This window comes from Budorcas taxicolor, chromosome 14 (genome assembly GCF_023091745.1).
Source record: "Budorcas taxicolor isolate Tak-1 chromosome 14, Takin1.1, whole genome shotgun sequence".
Lineage (NCBI taxonomy): Eukaryota > Metazoa > Chordata > Mammalia > Artiodactyla > Bovidae > Budorcas > Budorcas taxicolor.
In genome coordinates, this window is record NC_068923.1 from 37,781,922 (window position 1) to 37,800,341 (window position 18,420).

Genomic DNA, 18,420 nt, shown 5'->3' on the forward strand with positions numbered 1-18,420 from the left:
TGTACAGCTAAATGACTCTGTTATATGTATACGTATATCCGTTCCCTCTTGAACCTCACATCCCATCCCATTCCAGCTTATCATTTCTTTCTTTACCATAAATCAGAGCTCCTGACCAGGGATTCTTTTTATCCTGGAAAAATTACATCAAAACTTGATCTGGACTGTGTTATTGGCTAAGTGTTAAATGTCCTTTTTTATTTCAAATGCAGACCAACAGAGGGAAGAAAATCTGATTAAAACAAGTGCTTTTCTTTTTCAGTTTTTGAGAAAATTTCCACAAAAAGTCAATTATGTATTAAGTGTTTGAATGTGTTACTTGAACAATACTGTAAAATTGTGCCAAGCGCTGTAAGGAATGACACAGGAGGGAAAACACTGGTGATGATTGTTCCTCAAATAAAAGGTTCCTCTTTAAATAACTGTACAAGATGCTCCAGGAAAGTCAGTTCCAAATTATAATAGGCCAAATAGAAAATCTCTTCTAAATGTTATTTTGGAACTTTACTTTCCTGAAGATAGCTTTACTTCTAATTCGATAAAATAGATCTGATTGGATATTGTTACTTGATAACAGAAATTGATAAATTTTAGGTTGGGAAAAATATTTGACTTCTGAATTATGTGAATTTGTTAATCTTTGTAAAACTGATTTTATGTTTTGTATTTATTTGCCATTCTCTGTATCTCTTTTTGCAAACAGAAAGCAACATTCTAAATATACATGTTGAGGTTGTACCAGACCCATCCCTCATCTACCCGTAAATTAATAAAAATAATTCTATGTTCAGAAAATGGCTCTATCAGTATAATGCCATGAAAATACACTCCCCACTCCTAAACTGTCCCTCCAGTGCCTGGTTGACTTATAGTTAACGTGGATTTTTAAAATTGAATTCAAGTAGATCAGAAGAAAGAATTGTGAAGAGGTTGGGAGACTTCCCGACACAAGAATGATGACAAGACAGTTCATAACTAACGGCCTGGTTCTGGAGAGAGCACCAGAAATTTGGAAAAGCTAATACCTACAGACCCTGCTTACATGTACTGTAGTCATGTGATAGCCATGAATTAGCAATAAGCAGGTATGCATGCATGCATGCTAAGTTGGTTCAGTTGTGTCCGACTCTGTGCGACCCTATGGACAGAAGCCTACCAGGCTCCTCGGTCCACAGGATTCTCTAGGCAAGAATATTGGAGTGGGTTGCCATTGCCTTCTCCAATAAGCAGGTATAGAAGTTCATAAACTACTTTTGAAAGGTCCTATCACAAATGCTTCTTTAAATAAAATGTTTCAGTTCAGTTCAGTCGCTCAGTCGTATCCAACTCTGTGACTCCATGAATCACAGCACACCAGGCCTCCCTGACCATCACCAACTCCCGGAGTTCACTCAAACTCAAGTCCATCCAGTTGGTGGTGCCATCCAGCCATCTGATCCTCTGTCGTCCCCTTCTCCTCCTGCCCCCAATCCCTCCCAGCATCAGAGTCTTTTCTAATGAGTCAACTCTTCGCATGAGGTGACCAAAGTATTGGAATTTCAGCTTCAGCATCAGTCCTTCCAATGAACACCCAAGACTGGTCTCCTTTATGATGGACTGGTTGGATCTCCTTACTCTTCTCTCCTTGAGAGAAGACTCTCAAGAGTCTTCTCCAACACCCCAGTTCAAAAGCATCAATTCTTCGGTGCTCAGCTTTCTTCACAGTCCAACTCTCACATCCATACATGACGACTGGAAAAACCATAGCCTTGACTAGACGGACCTTTGTTGGCAAAGTAATATCTCCGCTTTTCAATATGCTATCTAGGTTGGTCATAGCTTTCCTTCCAAGGAATACGCGTCTTTTAATTTCATGGCTGCAGTCACCATCTGCAGTGATTCTGGAGCCCAAAAAATAAAGTCTGACACTGTTTCCACTGTTTTCCCATCTATTTCCCATGAAGTGATGGGACCAGATGCCATGATCTTTGTTTTCTGAATGTTGAGCTTTAAGCCAACTTTTCACTCTCCTCTTTCACTTTCATCAAGAGGCTCTTTAGTTCCTCTTCACTTTCTGCCATAACGGTGGTGTCATCTGCATATCTGAGGTTATTGATATTTCTCCCGGCAATCTTGATTCCAGCTTGTGTTTCTTCCAGCCCAGGCTTTCTCATGATGTACTCTGCATATAAGTTGAATAAGCAGGGTTACAATATACAGCCTTGACGTACTCCTTTTCCTATTTGCAACCATAAATATGGGGAGAGTCAGTGGAAGGGCTTCTCTTCTCTGTGACCTCCAAGGGTGCACAGGCCCCTCATTCCCTGACTCTAGGAGCTAATTGAGGGATTAATACCACATCCTCTCAGCCCTTCATTGAGGCCAGGCTCATCCCTAGCCTCATGCTAGGCACTTTGTGTCTTATTTAACTAAGAATCAAATTTAGCCATGGATATTGGATAGCCATCACTTGGATTAGTTACACTGGCAAAAGGCCAGTGTAGTTATGTGGCAAAAGACCATGAGTAAAAGGTATAACTCTCTTTTGGGTTGTCTTTTAGTACAGTTTAAAATTATAACAATATTAAAATTTAAGATTAGTATCTTCATTTCAGGGGCTCCCCGTGTGGCTTAGTGATAAAGAATATGTCTGCAATGCAGGAGACACAAGATTGATCCTTTGGTCGGGAAGATCAACTGGAGAAGGAACTGGCAACCTACTCCAGTATTCTTGCCTGGAAAATCTGATGGACAGAGGAGCCTGGCAGGCTACAGTCCATGGTGTCGCAAAGAGTCAGACACAACTGACTTAACTGAGCACACGCACACACGTGCATCTTTACTTCAGTAGCTTACTTAGTCATTTTTACAAGTAAGTTCCAATTCATTTTTGCCTGGAAAACCCTGACTGTCCTTGTGTGTAAGCTAGACTTCCAAAGCCTGATTGTCACAGTCTGTCCTTGAGCGTTTGTTTGTGTCATTCATAACGGCCCCCAGGCATCCTGCGGGTTCACCTTACTGCTGGGACCTTACTGTGTGGAGCAGGTAGTGCTGAGAACCCCCTGGCCTGAGCCCGGGCTCCTGCTGGGGTTGCAGCCCCAACTCCTGGTCACCCAGCCCCCTCCTGGTCCCACCTGCTTCCAGATGAGCACTGATTCCCATCAAACCAGGAAACAATTTCTAGCAGTGTGTTCCCAAGAACATTCCCGAAGGAAATATCATCTGGTTTTATGGCTTTCAGGGATCTTTTAAAGTTTCCTGCAAAAGAAGGAAACAGATCTCTGGTGGAGAGTGATTCATAAATACAGCAGGGCCTCTGGGTACAAATCTTTCCCCGTGTTTCATCGGCATTTGTATCTATAGGCACTTTGGACTCAGGTCTTGGCTAAAACTTAGCAAGCAAAGGAAGAAGGTAGATGTCAGAGGAGAGTCTCAGTGACTCTCCATCATTTCTTAAAGGCCTACGCTCACTCCTGGGCTTCCCAGGTGACACCAACGGTAAAGAATCCACCTGCCAGCTAGATGCAAGAGATTGCAGGTTTGGTCCCTGGGTCGGGAAGATCCCCTAGAGAAGGAAATGACAACCCTCTGTAGTATTCTTGCCTGGAAAATTCTATGGGCCGAGGAGCCTGGTGGGCTCCAGTCCATGGGGTCACAAAGAGTCGGACACGACTGAGCACATTACACATTTACACATTCACTCCTAGCCTCTTTATTTGGGTATTCTATGTTTTAAAATAACTGACATCCTGCCCGGCCTTTAAAGTAATCCATGAACTTAATAAGTTTGCTCTCACCTGCCCTCTGGGTCTTTAATAAGCCAGCCCTGCCCCTTCAGAAGGGAAGGACTGACTAATAACTCCAAGCCTAATATTTGTACAAGGAGACACCATTTTCCCAGATTATTGCCGTGATGTGAGGTGGCTTCAGAAGTCCTGATAGATTCTGTCTGAGATTCCGTCACCTTTCCGTGACAAGGGGTATTGTCAGTCTGGGAGGATTCTCCCAGAAGCCATAGTGGCTGGGCCTGGAGTCATACAGATTTGTATTTAGTAATCATTTATTATGATGAGAAGACGAGAGTAAATTACGTATTTCCAGGAATTCTCAGGACTTTCCTTGAAAGCTGTAATTAAGCATAATAGTCAGAAGAGATACTGGCACTGTCCCCACATGTGTCCATACCCGCCCCCAGGGCCCCCTCGTCCTCGCCAGCCTCACACTGGCCTCGTGGTTTCTGTTCTTCATCATGAATCTCCTGGGACTTCCCTGATGGCCCAGTGGCTAAGACTTTGCCTTCCAGTGCAGGAGTCGAGGGTTCAATCCCTGGTGGGGGAACTAGCATCCCACATGTCACCAGGTGTGGCTGAAAAATTTTTTAAAAAAATAGCAATAGTAAAGATAATGAGACTCCTCTTTTGTCTCTCTTGAACCCCAGGAGGGGGACGCCAGGCTTCTCTTCCTGGATTCACACGTCAAAGGCAGTTTCTTTTCTTAGTTACCTGGAGGGGTGGGGAAGGTGTTAGATGCATTGCTGGCAATGAGGTGAGAGACAGACCTTCAGAAAGGGTTAACTATCCAGGTGTCTCTTCTAGACACTTTGCATATGTTAGTTTATTTCCCCCTGATTTCTAGGCCTTAGGAGATGGGTCATATCTCTTTACTGATGAGCAGATTGAGACACAGGGGATTGAAGCACTGATCTCTTGCCAAAGGACGGTTAGCTGGTGAGGCGGAGGCCATATCTAAACCTCGCAGGTGCCTCTCCAGACTCTGTGCTGTGCTGCCCTCAGACTTCAGGCAGCAGGAAAAATGGTCTTAAGTGGCATCAGGGGCTTTCCTGGTGGCTCAGTGGTTGAGAATCCACGTGCCAATGCAGGGGACACAGGTTCGATCCCCAGTCCGGGAAGATCCCACATGCCACAGCAACTAAGCCTGCGGGCCACGACTGCTGGGCCTGTGCTCTAGAACAAGAGAAGCCCCCACAGTGAGACGCCCGAGCACCACAACCAGAGAGTATCCCCACTCGCCACAGCCAGAGAAAACACATCACAGCCACAAAGACCCAGAACAGCCAGAAATAAATAAAAATAATTTTAAAAAAAGAAGTGACATCAGACCACCAGAGTGGCCTAGTGCTCTGGGGTCACCAGTGCCTCTGGTGGAACGCTTGCTGTTGTTTTCATCTGTGAGTTGTATCACTGTAAATTCTGGGGATATCTGTCTTCCTCAGAACATGTGATCACGTGGATGAACACTACTGTTTTCTGAACTATTCCACTGCTCACTTAATCGTGTCTGTTCCTGTGTCGCACCCCAGCCAGTCTCTTAAGGTAACTTTCCTGCCTTGTTTTCCATTTTCTCTACAGCTACAGAAAGGAATTCCCCTGCATGTCCTCGTAACATTCTGCCTGCAGTGCTGGCAGAAGCAGAATAGCATAGTGATTCTGAGCTGGGGCTTGGAAGTGAGACAGACCTGGGCTGGAACCCTAGTGCGGCCACTCAGCAGCACTTGGAACTTGGGCAGGTTCGGGTTCATTCACTGGTTCAACGGGTTTCTGTGGGCTCCTGTGTGCCAGGCACTGTTCTGGGCTCCAGAGATGCAGAGAACAAAGGCTGCTCCAGTGAACTGAGTACGAGTGTGGGAGACAGACAGTGAATAAAGGAAGCTACAGTATTCCTGTTGGCTCCATCTTTAATAAATATCCAGAAATGGACCAGTTCTCCCCGCCCCACTACTGTCTCCAAGCTCCAGAACCCTGGGATCACTGTGCCATCCAGCTGCTTGCCCCTGCTTCTGTCCTGGCCCCAGAGCATCAGAGAGCCCCCCATCTCCTGAGTCCAGGCCCTCACTCTGGTGGCACCCACTCTGCACAGGGAGCGTTGTGGTCCTGCTGCAGCCCCCATCGCCCTTCTTTCTCCCTTCTCCCTCCCAGCCACACAGGTGCCTCCAGGCCTCTGCTCTAGTCTCCCCAGCATCTCTGTGGTCTCTCCCTCACCACCTTCAAGCTTTGCTGAGACATCTCCTTTCCAGTGAGTCTCTCTCTGTCTGGCACATAGAACCTTGCTGGGATGTCTTAATAGGAGAAGGTGATTCAGTCACTGAACATGCGAATATGCCCGTCCTAAAATTCAGACCAGATCAGATGTGTTCTGTCCCATTTCCGGTTGTTCTGTGACCCAGCCATAGAACACGTGAGCCCATTTCAAAGGTCTGGAAAGTCCTCCTTCTCCAAGACACCGAGATTTGGATGTGCCATGACGTTTAATGCAGAGGTGCTGAATGAATGAACATTCAGCCTCTTAGGAAGAGATCAGGAAGAAAACAAGTAAATGATCATATTGAGCAGAACTGAATTTATTGCCTTCAGGCTTGTGATTCTGGATTCCAGAGGCCGGAGGATATAATGAACTGGAATGCATCCGGAATGGTTTGTTCACCCCAGACCATGGGTGATTCTCCTTACTGCACTGCATGTGGCATTTGGGGACTGCCTCTAGGATTCGCAGCCTAGCAGCTCCTCATGACCTAAAGAAAGACAATGAAGAAGGCCAGAAAGCACGCATCTCAGGACCCCAGGGGATGGCTTAAGCACAGAGCCTCTTTTATAGCAAGTTTATTTTCTAGCATTTTTGTTCAGCTCCATCCAGAACCCTTTAAGAAGAAAAATAAAATAAAATCAATTGTAGGTATACCAATTAGGGAATCAAAGTGCAGCCATTTCTCTGAGTCTAATGAAGCAGGAGGCAAGCCGACTCCAGGAGCAGAGTTGATAGGCTGCTGTGTGGTGCTTTCTTGGTGGCAACCGGACTCGGAGTCAGGAGCAAAGACCGATTTGGTCAAGTTCACCCCCGAAGCCGGACAACCCATGGACCAACGTTCAGGAAAAGAGTGGGGGAAACTTAGAGAGGGGAGCTCAGAGGGAGCTATTGTGGAGAGTAGGGGGCAGGTTTGGGGGTGTCCTTAAGCTCTCGGCACCTTGGTTTCTTCATCGGGCAGATGTGATCATGGCCCCACGTGGTCCCGTTCATGTTCCAGTTCCATTTTTTCTAGCTGAAGGGAGAGTGAGTATTTTCTTGGACAAATTATCTTGAGCATCTTGACGTCTTGGGGCCTCGGTTTCTTCATTTATAAAAGGAAGGCTCATAATAGCTCCTGCCTAACAGAGATGTTGTGGGAGTTGATGTCTGAGTATCTGTGAAGCCCTTTCCTGCAGGCCTGGTGCAGTAACACCAGCCAGGGGTGGTGTCTCTCATCACTGCTGCAGGTAGTATGTACCCAGTGTATATGTGTATATGTCTTGCTAATAAACACAGTCCTCAGCTTCCGTGGTGGCTCAGTGGTAATCCACCTGCCAATGCAGGGGACACAGGTTCAATCCCTGGTCCAGGAGAATTCCACAGGCCGTGGAGCAACTAAGCTTGTGTGCCACAGCTATTGAGCCTGTGCTCTAGAGCACAGAAGCCACAACTGCTGAAGCCCGCATGCCTAGAGCCCTTGCTCCAAAACAGAAGGAGCCACCATAGTAAGAATCTCAACCGGAGAGTAGCTGCTTCTCACCAGAGCTAGAGAAAGCCGGCACAGCGGCAAAGACACGGCACAGCCAAAAATAAATAAATATATAAAATTTAAAAAGAAGCACAGTCCATCTTTATAACCTGAAAGCATTTTTTGCAGTTTCCTTATTTAATCTGCATTAAAGAGACTCAGGTTTCCTGTTTCATTTGAAAACAAAAGGAGGTTAAATTCAGGACAGCCTTTTAAAAATCAAAAGTATCTGTCTTTATAAAAACTTACCAATATTATGAAATCTCTCGTCCTCCAAATATGTGAGTATCAGGAAGATTCTGGGGTGGGCTCTTTAGATGTACAAAGTATATATCCTGTGTGCACAGGTGTCATTAAGTTTTCAAAATGTTTCCCAGTTATCATCAATCTCTTTACTGATGATAATGTTGTTTCCATAATCCCGAGGGACTTAGTCGGACATACTCCTTTTCTCTTTCCTCCTCTCTGCACTGACCCCGTTCTGTGACATCATTTCCACGTCTTTGATGAATGAGCTCATTCTCTTGTGGAAATGCTGATCCTGCTAGCAGGGGGCCATGTGGGCTTGATAAAACCAAAAAGCAGGTATCAGTGTCTGGAGACTCACTGACGATGAGAAGGGAAACCGGCCTCACACTCCAGGGTGTTCAGATTTCAAACGCTCTTCCCATCCAGAAACTGGCCATCTCATTTTTCAGGACTGAGTGGCTTATCAGGGTGCTGTATCAGAAGGTCCGCACTGGGAGGTTCAGTAGGTGGCTGGCTGGGGTGGAAAGCTTCATCACAAATGATTACTTCTGAGCAGGGGATCTTCAAGGAGGAGGTATGGCCATGGTACAGGAGCCCAGAAGCTTCCAGAGAGGCTGCACTGAGGAGGTATTGATTCAGCATGCTCTTATTTCCAGCTGCAAACCAGCAGACTCTGCATCAGCTTCAGTTGTGAATGTCTTCCAGACACTGAGGTTAAAAATTCTGAAAGTCCACTCTTGAACCTTAAAAGTGTAGTTTGAAAAGTGCCTTTTTAAATAACTGTATCTGTAGACGTGAATTTGGCCCATCCAGGGAATACCATCTCCCCTTGCTATTCTAAAACAAGTAACAATAATAATAATGATCATACATTAAAAAAAAAACAAACACTCAACTGTATTTGTGCTCCTAGCCTTACAATCTCATCTTTCGATTCTCATTTTAACATTGCCTATAGACATTATTCTTATGTATTACTTTAAACATTCAGAGGTAATGTTATTCATGATTTTTCTGAACAAGTGGGATAATGGTATCCTCTAGTCAACAAAAACCACATTTCCTTCCACATGCCTGCGTCTTGAGGTCGCTGGACTCCACCCAAGATGGAGGAATAAAGATCAGACAGCATTGCTGAAGAAAGTTCTATTGTTTAGTCCCTAAGTCGTGTCTGACTCTTTGTGACCCTGTGGACTGTAGCCTGTCCAGTTCCTCTGTCCTTGGGATTTCCCAGGCAAGAATCATGGAGTAGGTAGCCATTCTTTTCTCCAGGGGATCCGCCTGACCCAGGAATCGAACCTGTGTCTCCTACGTTGCAAGTGGATTCTTTTGAGCCACCAGGGAAGTCTAAAGAAAGTTAATGTTTCTCTTAATCTGAGTTTGAGTGGGAAACATAGAATGTCAGTTTCTCATTGGGATAGAAGAGCTAACACACCAAACGACTTACTTCTCATTTGGCAAGGTTTTGAAAAATTGGCTGAAATAGACTCCTTATTTTCTTGTGGGTCCTTATAGCCTTCTTGTGGCAGTGCCTATAGAAAGTGTTCAGACAACTCTGAAGGCCCTGGTCCCTCCTGAGAACCTGTCCACAGACCCTTCAGGCTGCCCTCGGGTAGGCAGGTGGCCACAGCTCTGATCCCCAAGGCTCTGGTGTGGACTGTGCCCAGCATTCTGCTGAGTGTTCTGTACTTGTTATATCATTTTCAGCCCATAGGCATCAGGTAAGGCATCTTAAGTGTCCCATTCTTACACTGTCAAGAAAGTCGAGGCTCAGTGTAGGTTAATAACCTGCTTCGGGGACGTGCGGCCAGTGAGCAGTAGAGCCCAAGGTTAAGCCAAGTTCGTATATACATTGAGTCAGCATTTGTCCGGTCACCAAACATGGGAGCAAAACATCCTGCCTCCCACACTTGCATCCCTGACTCCAAGGACACCTTCCGCCAGAGCACATAGTTTCTGATAGGATGAGGATGGAGGAAAGTCATGTGGCCTGAGAGCATTTACAGAAGATACCAAACTCCGTGCACCTGTAAATATGTTCTCATTATGCAGGCCACCCTGAACGTAGTATGCTGTCTTCCTTCCCGGATGGCTTTGGGAAATCTTCATTAGGCATCGCTTTTTCTGGGTCCTTCCCTTTGGTGCTTTCTGATCTAGGTCTCCTGGTCTGAATTATCCTGTTAACTGTTTAATAGTGAAGAGTGAAGGGAAATGTAGGAAAAAGAGAATGACCCACTGAATTATCCTGTTAACTGTTTAATGGTGGAGAGTGATGGGGATGTAAGAAAAAGAGAATAACCCACTGATACTTATCTAGCAGCAGAAATCCCAGGCCAGATGCCTCAGGAAGGGCACTGATAATTCCACAGGTAACTTCTTTCTCTGTCATTTATTTCTGAATCAGAACATGTGCTTACAGATTGCCGGATCACATCCAGAAGTAGCTGCCCCTTTGCTGTAGCCCAGGTTCAGTGGTGGAGAACTCAAAACAGCAGGAACAGGAATACCAGCCTATACTGTTGACATTTTGATTTATCTACCCAAGAACGGGGCTTCCCAGGTGGCGCAGTGGTAAAGAATCTGTGTGCAATACAGGAGACTTGGATTTGATCCCTGAGTCAGGAAGATCCCCTGGAGAAGGGAATGGAAACCCACTCCAGTATTCTTGCCTGGAGAATCCCATGGACAGGGGAGCCTGGCAGACCATGGTGTCGCAAGGAGTTGGACACAACTGAGCAACTAACACACACACGCACACAAAACATAGCCACAAACTCTGCTGTGTACACAGTTTGTATACTGCAACCGTCTTTTCAAAAACTATCTGGTTTCATTGAGTTACTCATGGCCTCCTTTTGTCTTTAACATCACTTTCTGGTCCACCTAGAGGTAGTCTGAATCCCACATATTCGAGCATCTGAATAGTGTTTCACCAATACACACACATCTCCTCCTGGAGCTTTTTATCCCAGGGTCACTCCAGCCCCAGTTGCCCTGAGCTGCTCAGCAGCTGCTGGTACTTCTCATTGACAGAACCAAAGAAACACCCTCGGATACTTTTCATTTTTTTGCTGGGGTCAGGGGATGCTGCTCTTTCCTTGGGTCTCTGTAGCTTTTCTTTCTGGATTGATCCCCACCCCCACCATCTGACAAAGCACAGCCTCTGTGAGCTTCACCGTCTGGGAGGTCCACTTTTATATCCTTCAGTTCAGTTCAGTCGCTCAGTCGTGTCTGACTCTTTGCGACCCCATGAATCGCAGCACACTTGGCCTCCCTGTCCATCACCAACTCCCGGAGTTCACTCAGACTCACGTCCATCGAGTCCGTGATGCCATCCAGCCATCTCATCCTCGGTCGTCCCCTTCTTCTCCTGCCCCCAATCCCTCCCAGCATCAGAGTCTTTTCCAATGAGTCAACTCTTTGCATGAGGTGGCCAAAGTACTGGAGCTTCAGCTTTAGAATCATTCCTTCCAAAGAAATCCCGGGGTTGATCTCCTTCAGAATGGACTGGTTGGATCTCCTTGCAGTCCAAGGGACTCTCAAGAGTCTTCTCCAACACCCCAGTTCAAAAGCATCAATTCTTCGGTGCTCAGCTTTCCTCACAGTCCAACTCTCACATCCATACATGACCACAGGAAAAACCATAGCCTTGACTAGATGGACCTTAGTCGGCAAAGTAATGTCTCTGCTTTTCAATATGCTATCTAGGTTGGTCATAGCTTTTCTTCCAAGGAGTAAGCGTCTTTTAATTTCATGGCTGCAATCACCATCTGCAGTGATTTTGGAGCCCAAAAAAATAAAGTCTGACACTGTTTCCATTGTTTCCCCATCTATTTGCCATGAAGTGATGAGACCGGATGCCATGATCTTCGTTTTCTGAATGGTGAGCTTTAAGCCAACTTTTTCACTCTCCTCTTTCACTTTCATCAAGAGGCTTTTGAGTTCCTCTTCACTTTCTGCCATAAGGGTGGTGTCATCTGCATATCTGAGGTTATTGATATTTCTCCTGGCAGTCTTGATTCCAGCTTGTGCTTCTTCCAGTCCAGCGTTTCTCCTGATGTACTCTGCATAGAAGTTAAATAAGTAGGGTGACAATATACAGCCTTGATGTACTCCTTTTCCTATTTGGAACCAGTCTGTTGTTCCATGTCCAGTTCTAACTGTTGCTTCCTGACCTACATACAGATTTCTCAAGAGGCAGGTCAGGTGGTCTGGTATTCCCATCTCTGTCAGAATTTTCCACAGTTTCTTGTGATCCATACAGTCAAAGGCTTTGGCATAGTCAATAAAGCAGAAATAGATGTTTTTCTGGAACGCTCTTGCTTTTTCCATGATCCAGCAGATGTTGGCAATTTGATCTCTGGTTCCTCTGCCTTTTCTAAAACCAGCTTGAACATCAGGGAGTTCACGGTTCACGTATTGCTGAAGCCTGGCTTGGAGAATTTTGAGCATTACTTTACTAGCCTGTGAGATGAGTGCAATTGTGCGGTAGTTTGAGCATTCTTTGGCATTGCCTTTCTTTGGAATTGGAATGAAAACTGACCTTTTCCAGTCCTGTGGCCACTGCTGAGTTTTCCAAATTTGCTGGCATATTGAGTGCAGCACTTTCACAGCATATATCCTTACATGTCTGAAAAGTGTCTTTATTCTTGCCCTTGTGCTGAAGAAGGATTGTGGTGTTGTTCATTCGCTCAGTCGTGTCCAACTCTTTATGACCCCCTGGACTGGAGCATGCCAGGCTTTCCTGTCCTTCACCATCTCCCAGAGTTTGCTCAGATTCAAGTCCATTGAGTCGACGATGCTGTCTAAGCATCTCAACCTTACCTGGGCATATAATTGTAGGTTAAGAAGCACTGTCCCTCCCTGCAAAGACTGCGCCATTGTTTTCTGGAATCTAGTGCTGCCTTAAGAAGTCCAAGGCACTCGGGCCCCTTAGGTGTCCTGCTTTGTGAGATCTCTTTATCCTGATGATTTCCTTTCACAGTGACGTGACTCTTACTGTGGATTTTGTTTGTTTGTTTGCTTCTTTTTTCTTTGAACTGCTCTCTCTGGCTCTGAATCTCTGGACCCTTCCATCAGACTAACTTTTTTTAGTATTATTTCTTAAATGATTTCTCCCTTCCCTCATTCTTTGTTTTCTTTGCCTGGAGTTTTTAACTGTTTGACCATTGGACCTTCTGGATGGATCCTCTCATTTTTATCATCTTTGCCTTCCTGTTTTCTAACTTTTGTTATTTTGCTCTACTTTCTGAGAGATTTCCTTGATTTTCCTTCCAATCCTCCTATGGAAGAAGTCTTTATTTAAATTAAATATTTCATTTCCAACTCTTGTTTTTGCCTCTTTTAAAAAAATTTTTAAGGTTTTATTTTAGGGCTTCCATACACAGCCTCACTTGTTTTTTCTAGATGATTTCCTAGACCTTTTGAAGTTTTCTTCAAATGTCCTTTGAATTTCTCATTTTCCTCCCCGTTCCTTTTTTCCTGTTTGATTACTGAGTCTCTGGCTTCTATGTTAGCTGCTTGGCTGCTCGTTAACACTTAAAAGGGAGCTGCTGAGCATTGGGTGGACAACTCGGTTTGTGAAGGTGAGGGTTGTTGATGGTGGCAAGCACTAGCTGGGATCACAGGCTGAGCTGGCTTTCTCCAGGTGCCCCAAGCCCTGTCCCAACACACACACACACACGCACACACGCACGCATACTCTCCCATATCCAAGGCTAATCAGTAGGTGCCCTGTCCCAACACACACACACACACACACACACACACACACACACACACACACACTCCCCTAGGCAAAGCTGAACATTTTTTTCAGAGGGAGATAAGCTGCCTCCTGAAAAGCACCCTCTGACCCACTGCTGGCACTGGGAGGGCTCAGGGGAGGAGGTGAGCATCAGTATAACTCAGTCCTGCCCTCAGCTTGTTTCCGCCCACCTAAGGATCCTGTGGCCCCCAGCAGAGGTGCATGGGGGGCTACCTCGGTGCCATGTCACAGTGGGGACTCAGGCCAGCCAGTACTGAGCTTGGAGCTTCATAAGCTCCATGTTCTCAGCTTGGTTTCTAACCCCCAGCTCGGGACCTGTCCTGCTCCGGGGGTCCTGCCACTTTGGGGGCGGGGGGTGATGCCAGGACAATACAGTCACTTTTCCCTGGGATTTCCCACCAGACACTTAGCATATAACTTCCCAGGCCCATTAGGTTAGTTACTAGTCATCCATCCGCTTTGTCTCTCTTGCTCTTTCTAGCTTTTTACTATTGTCTTCTCCTTTAACAAGGTCTTGGGAACGAAAGGAGATAAACAAAAGAAGCCACAGTTTTGAACCAAAAGTAACCTTTGGGATTTTGTTCACTTACCTTATGTATATTTTGCATTATTCAAATTAGAGCCAGTCAGTTTCTAAGCTAATAATAGTCCCCATAAGATGCTCCCATGTTTAGAAACCATTTTGCAGAAAAAGCTAGATTCTGGAACACATCCACATGACACGGTAAAGATTTTATACAGTTAGCAATTATAACTTATTGGATTATTAATATAACTCCTGCTTTATCAAGATTAATTGAGAAAGAATTTGTCAGTTGTGCCAGACTTGGTTTTGTTTCTGTCCTGATTATAGATTCTGAGAAACAGTTTCCTCCTATACAGATGTCCTTTGGAAGACAGAATAAAAGCAGATTTCTAAGTTAATTAATAGTGTTTGTGACAGGGATTCAGTTTTGTTCTGTTTCCATGGGAAATGTGTTATTCTGATTCCTTACAAATGAGGAGGATTTGGTATCCATATAGGAAAATCTTCTTCAATTTTATATCCTCTTTTACATCTCTGTTAATCTACTTTATCTTGGCTCTCTTTTATCTCAGTTTTTTATTTTATTTTGGGGAGGGGCAGTGGAATGGTCCCTGGTTAATTAATAAAAGTATTAACCTGGAGAAATTGGTAATAGAAGCATTCAGCCCTTAAAAAAAAAAAGACTGGGTTCCCCAGTAACATCTTCTTGGCCACAGGTCTAATAATTGTTGTTGCTTAGTCGCTAAGTTGTGTCTGACTCTGTGACTCCAGGGACTGTAGCCCACCAGGCTTTTCGATCTATGGGATTTCCCAGGCAAGAATACTGGAGTAGGTTGCCATTTCCTTCTCCAGAAATCACAGCATCATGGACTTGTAATAGATCTGTTCTTGGATTGCTTTGTCTACCAGAAAAATTTCATCCTCCAAGCCAAGCAGATCTAACAGGCTACCTTTAATAGAGCCTGGAATTCCATATGACACTCCACAAGTCATTTTTCTGATTAGACCTTTTGATTAACTTTCCTGACACTCTTTGAATCTCAGAAAAGCTACTAGAGCCTATACCTTAGTAACTTGTGTCCAGAGAGGTGGAAAATGATAAGGATGCATCCTGAGCTGGCCAAAATTTAAAATATGAAACTTCACAATAGCTCAAAAAAATGAAATACTTAAGTGTACACCCAACAGAGTTGGGCTTCCCAGGTGGCTCAGTGGTAAAGAATCTGCTTGCCAATGCAGGAGACGGGTTCAATCCTTGGGTTAGGAAGATCCCCTAGAGAAGGAAATGGCAACACACTCCAGTATTCCTGCCTGGAGAATCCCATGAACAGAGGAGCCTGGTGGGCTACAGTCCAGGGGGTCGCAAAGAGTCAGACACGACTAGCACACACAGACGCACACCTAACAAAACGCATACAGGAGTCACGTGCTGAACACTAGAACTCAGACGGAAGTGATCAGAGAAGGTCCGCATCACTGGAGAGACAGCCCGTGCTGACGAACTGGAGACTCAGTCTAGTAAAGGTGTCAGTTCCTCCCCCATTTGCAACACCTGGCAAAATCCCAGACAGATTTTTTGTAGATACAGGTTCTGTTTTGATGCATTTCTTTTTGTTACAAGAACATCTGGAATTTCTGTGTGACTTGAAAACGATGAATTGACCAGGGAAATGATCTTTCAAGTAACACCAGGCACTTTCAATGCTTTCAGTCATGTTACTGTGAAAATTCATTGCCTGCCTTCTGTGGGCTGGGTCGCAGGCTGAGTGCCTTCTGTTCTGTGCCCTGCCATCTTCACAGCCACCCTGTGAGGAAGATGCTGTTATGATCCACACATAACAGATGGGAAAATGGAAGCACCAAGTGGGAACTGACTTGCCCAGGGCCACAGAGCTTGAGGACACAGAAGCAGGATTCAAACGTGGACCCCCTAGAGTCCAAAACCTGATCTGCACCCTGTGTTCCTGCCCCTCTGGGGGGTCTCAGGCCACGTGCCTCTGAGATAATCCTGCTCTTTGACAATCCCTGTAATTTCCATCACTTCACTGCCTAGTTCCCCTCCAGGGTCTATCCTGGGTGCTCCCAGTCTAACACTCTGGTTCAGGCTAAAGCGGCGAAGATGAACACTGTTCAGAATTGCCCAACTTGAAGAGAATATGTGACCCTTTTCAGAATAACTTTTTTCTTGAGATTTTTCCTTAGAAGAGACTTTCCCACCTGTCAGAGCAGGGTGACTGTAGAAGTATCATCGCTTCCCGTGCAAGCGGGAGAAATGGATTTTGGAATGACACAGCACTTTTCTCAGGTGTCAGGGAAAATAGGTCACTTTAGAGTGTTTATCGTAACATTTGAAAAAAGCTGGCATTGAGAAATGAGTTGAATATTGAGTGGTTCTTCCTGGGATGACTGGAAATGGGCTGCTGAGATATGTTTTGAGATAGACAATAGGTTTCTTATGTGGTTTCTTTTTTCCAGTGTCTCCCTGAGATAAATTTCATTTTAATCGTCAATTGTAAGTTGATAAAAGGAGCAACTCAGTCATTATATTATACATACTGGCTTCATTTATCAAAATGTCTTTCTAGATACACTTGTAAACACAGGAAAGCTCTAACTCCTCGAGTTCTAGAAGGAGCAGTTGGAGTGATCTGGAGTAGCGAGTAAAGGTCCTTAGGGCTTCCCAGGTGGTGCTAGTGGCAAAGAACCCACATGCTAATTCAGGAGATGTAGGAGATGCTGGTTCAATCCCTGGGTCAGGAAGATCCCCTGGAGCAGGAAATGGCAACCCGCTCCAGTATCGATGCCTGGAGAACCCCATGGACAGAGGAGACTGGAGGCTATTGTCCATGGAGTCACAAAGAGTTGAACAGGACTGACACAACAGCACACATGCACAGTGAGTAAATAGATGAACATGAACATTTAAAAGCCTCCATCTACCTTTAAGGCTATTAAACAAAAGGGAAGAATCCCATTCCCTCCCTGTAGAAATCAATAAAGAATGTCCCAGAAGAGTCAGATCCCCTCTAAGCTAATGGAAGAGGAAATTACATGAATCCAAATGTTCAACTGGAGACACTGGCATCGCATCTGAAGTAGTTTCTGGCAGCATCTCTCAGTTTGGATCCTGTGCCTTCATTTTGCAGACATATGAGGTCCTGACTGCAGAATTTCATAACTTGGTTACTAAATTCCAGTTGCTGGCTGAATGTTTTCTGAAGAACTTGGGCGATGTGATGGCAAACCCAGGCTGACCTGATACACGCTTGTGTAGCTGCTTTTGGCACGTGTTTACTCCAGTGAGCATCCCGCTCCTGGTAACTGTAAAAGCTCCCTCTGACCTCCGGGCACCAGCCCACCCTCCTGGCTCCTGGTCATCACCCCACTGCCTAGTAAACAGCTCCTAATGTGGATTTCCTCCATCAGCCTGTAGACTCGCAGGCAGCCTCAGAGCCTGTGCCCTGCTTAAAGCACTCTGCACGTTCTGTGTATAGAAACATGCTGTGTAAGAATTAAAAGACGCTTCCTCCTTGGAAGAAAAGCTGTGACAAACCTAGACAGCATGTTGAAAAGCAGAGATATCACTTTGCCAACAAAGGTCCTCCTAGTTAAAGCTTTGGTTTTCCAGTAGTCATGTATGAATGTGAGATTTGGACCATAAAGAAAGATGAGCACTGAAGAATTGATGCTTTTGAACTGTGGTGTTGGAGAAGACTCTTGAGAGTCCCTTGGACTGCAAGGAGATCAAGCCAGTCAATCTGAAAGGAGATCAGTCCTGAATATTCATTGGAAGGACTGATGCTGAAGCTGAAGCTCCAATACTTTGGCCACCTGATGCGAAGAGCTGACTCATTGGAAAAGACCCTGATGCTGGGGAAGACAGAAAGCAGGAAGAGAAGGCAGTGACAGAGGATGAGATGGTTGGATGACATCACTGACTGGATGGATGTGAGTTTGAGCAAATTCCAGGAGTTGGTGATGGACAGGGAGGCCTGGTGTGCTGCAGTCCATGGGATGGAAAAGAGTCAGACAAGACCTAGCGACTAAACCACCACCACTGTGCTCCGAAGGATTCAGGCCCAATCCTCCAGGCACGCGCAGTGCAACTGTGCGTGCATGAATGGTTGTGTCTGACTTTGTGGGCCCATAGACTGTAGCCCACCGAGCTCCTCTGTCCATGGGAGTCTCCAGGCAAGAATACTGGAGTGGGTTGCCGTTTCCTTTTCCAGGGGATCTTCCCGACTTGAGGATCGAACCCAAGTCTTCTGTATCTCCTGCACGGGCAGGCCAATTCTGTACCACTGGGGCCACCAGGCAAGCACAGGGAAGTCTGATTTTTATTTTAGCAAG

The 18,420-nt window shown here is 45.4% G+C and overlaps 1 protein-coding gene across 2 annotated transcripts in view; it reads left to right on the plus strand.

Moving 5' to 3' along the window:
* The window catches only part of FAM110B (family with sequence similarity 110 member B), a 145,021-nt gene that overhangs the window by 103,007 nt on the left and 23,594 nt on the right, over nt 1-18,420 (plus strand). The window lies entirely within an intron of this gene.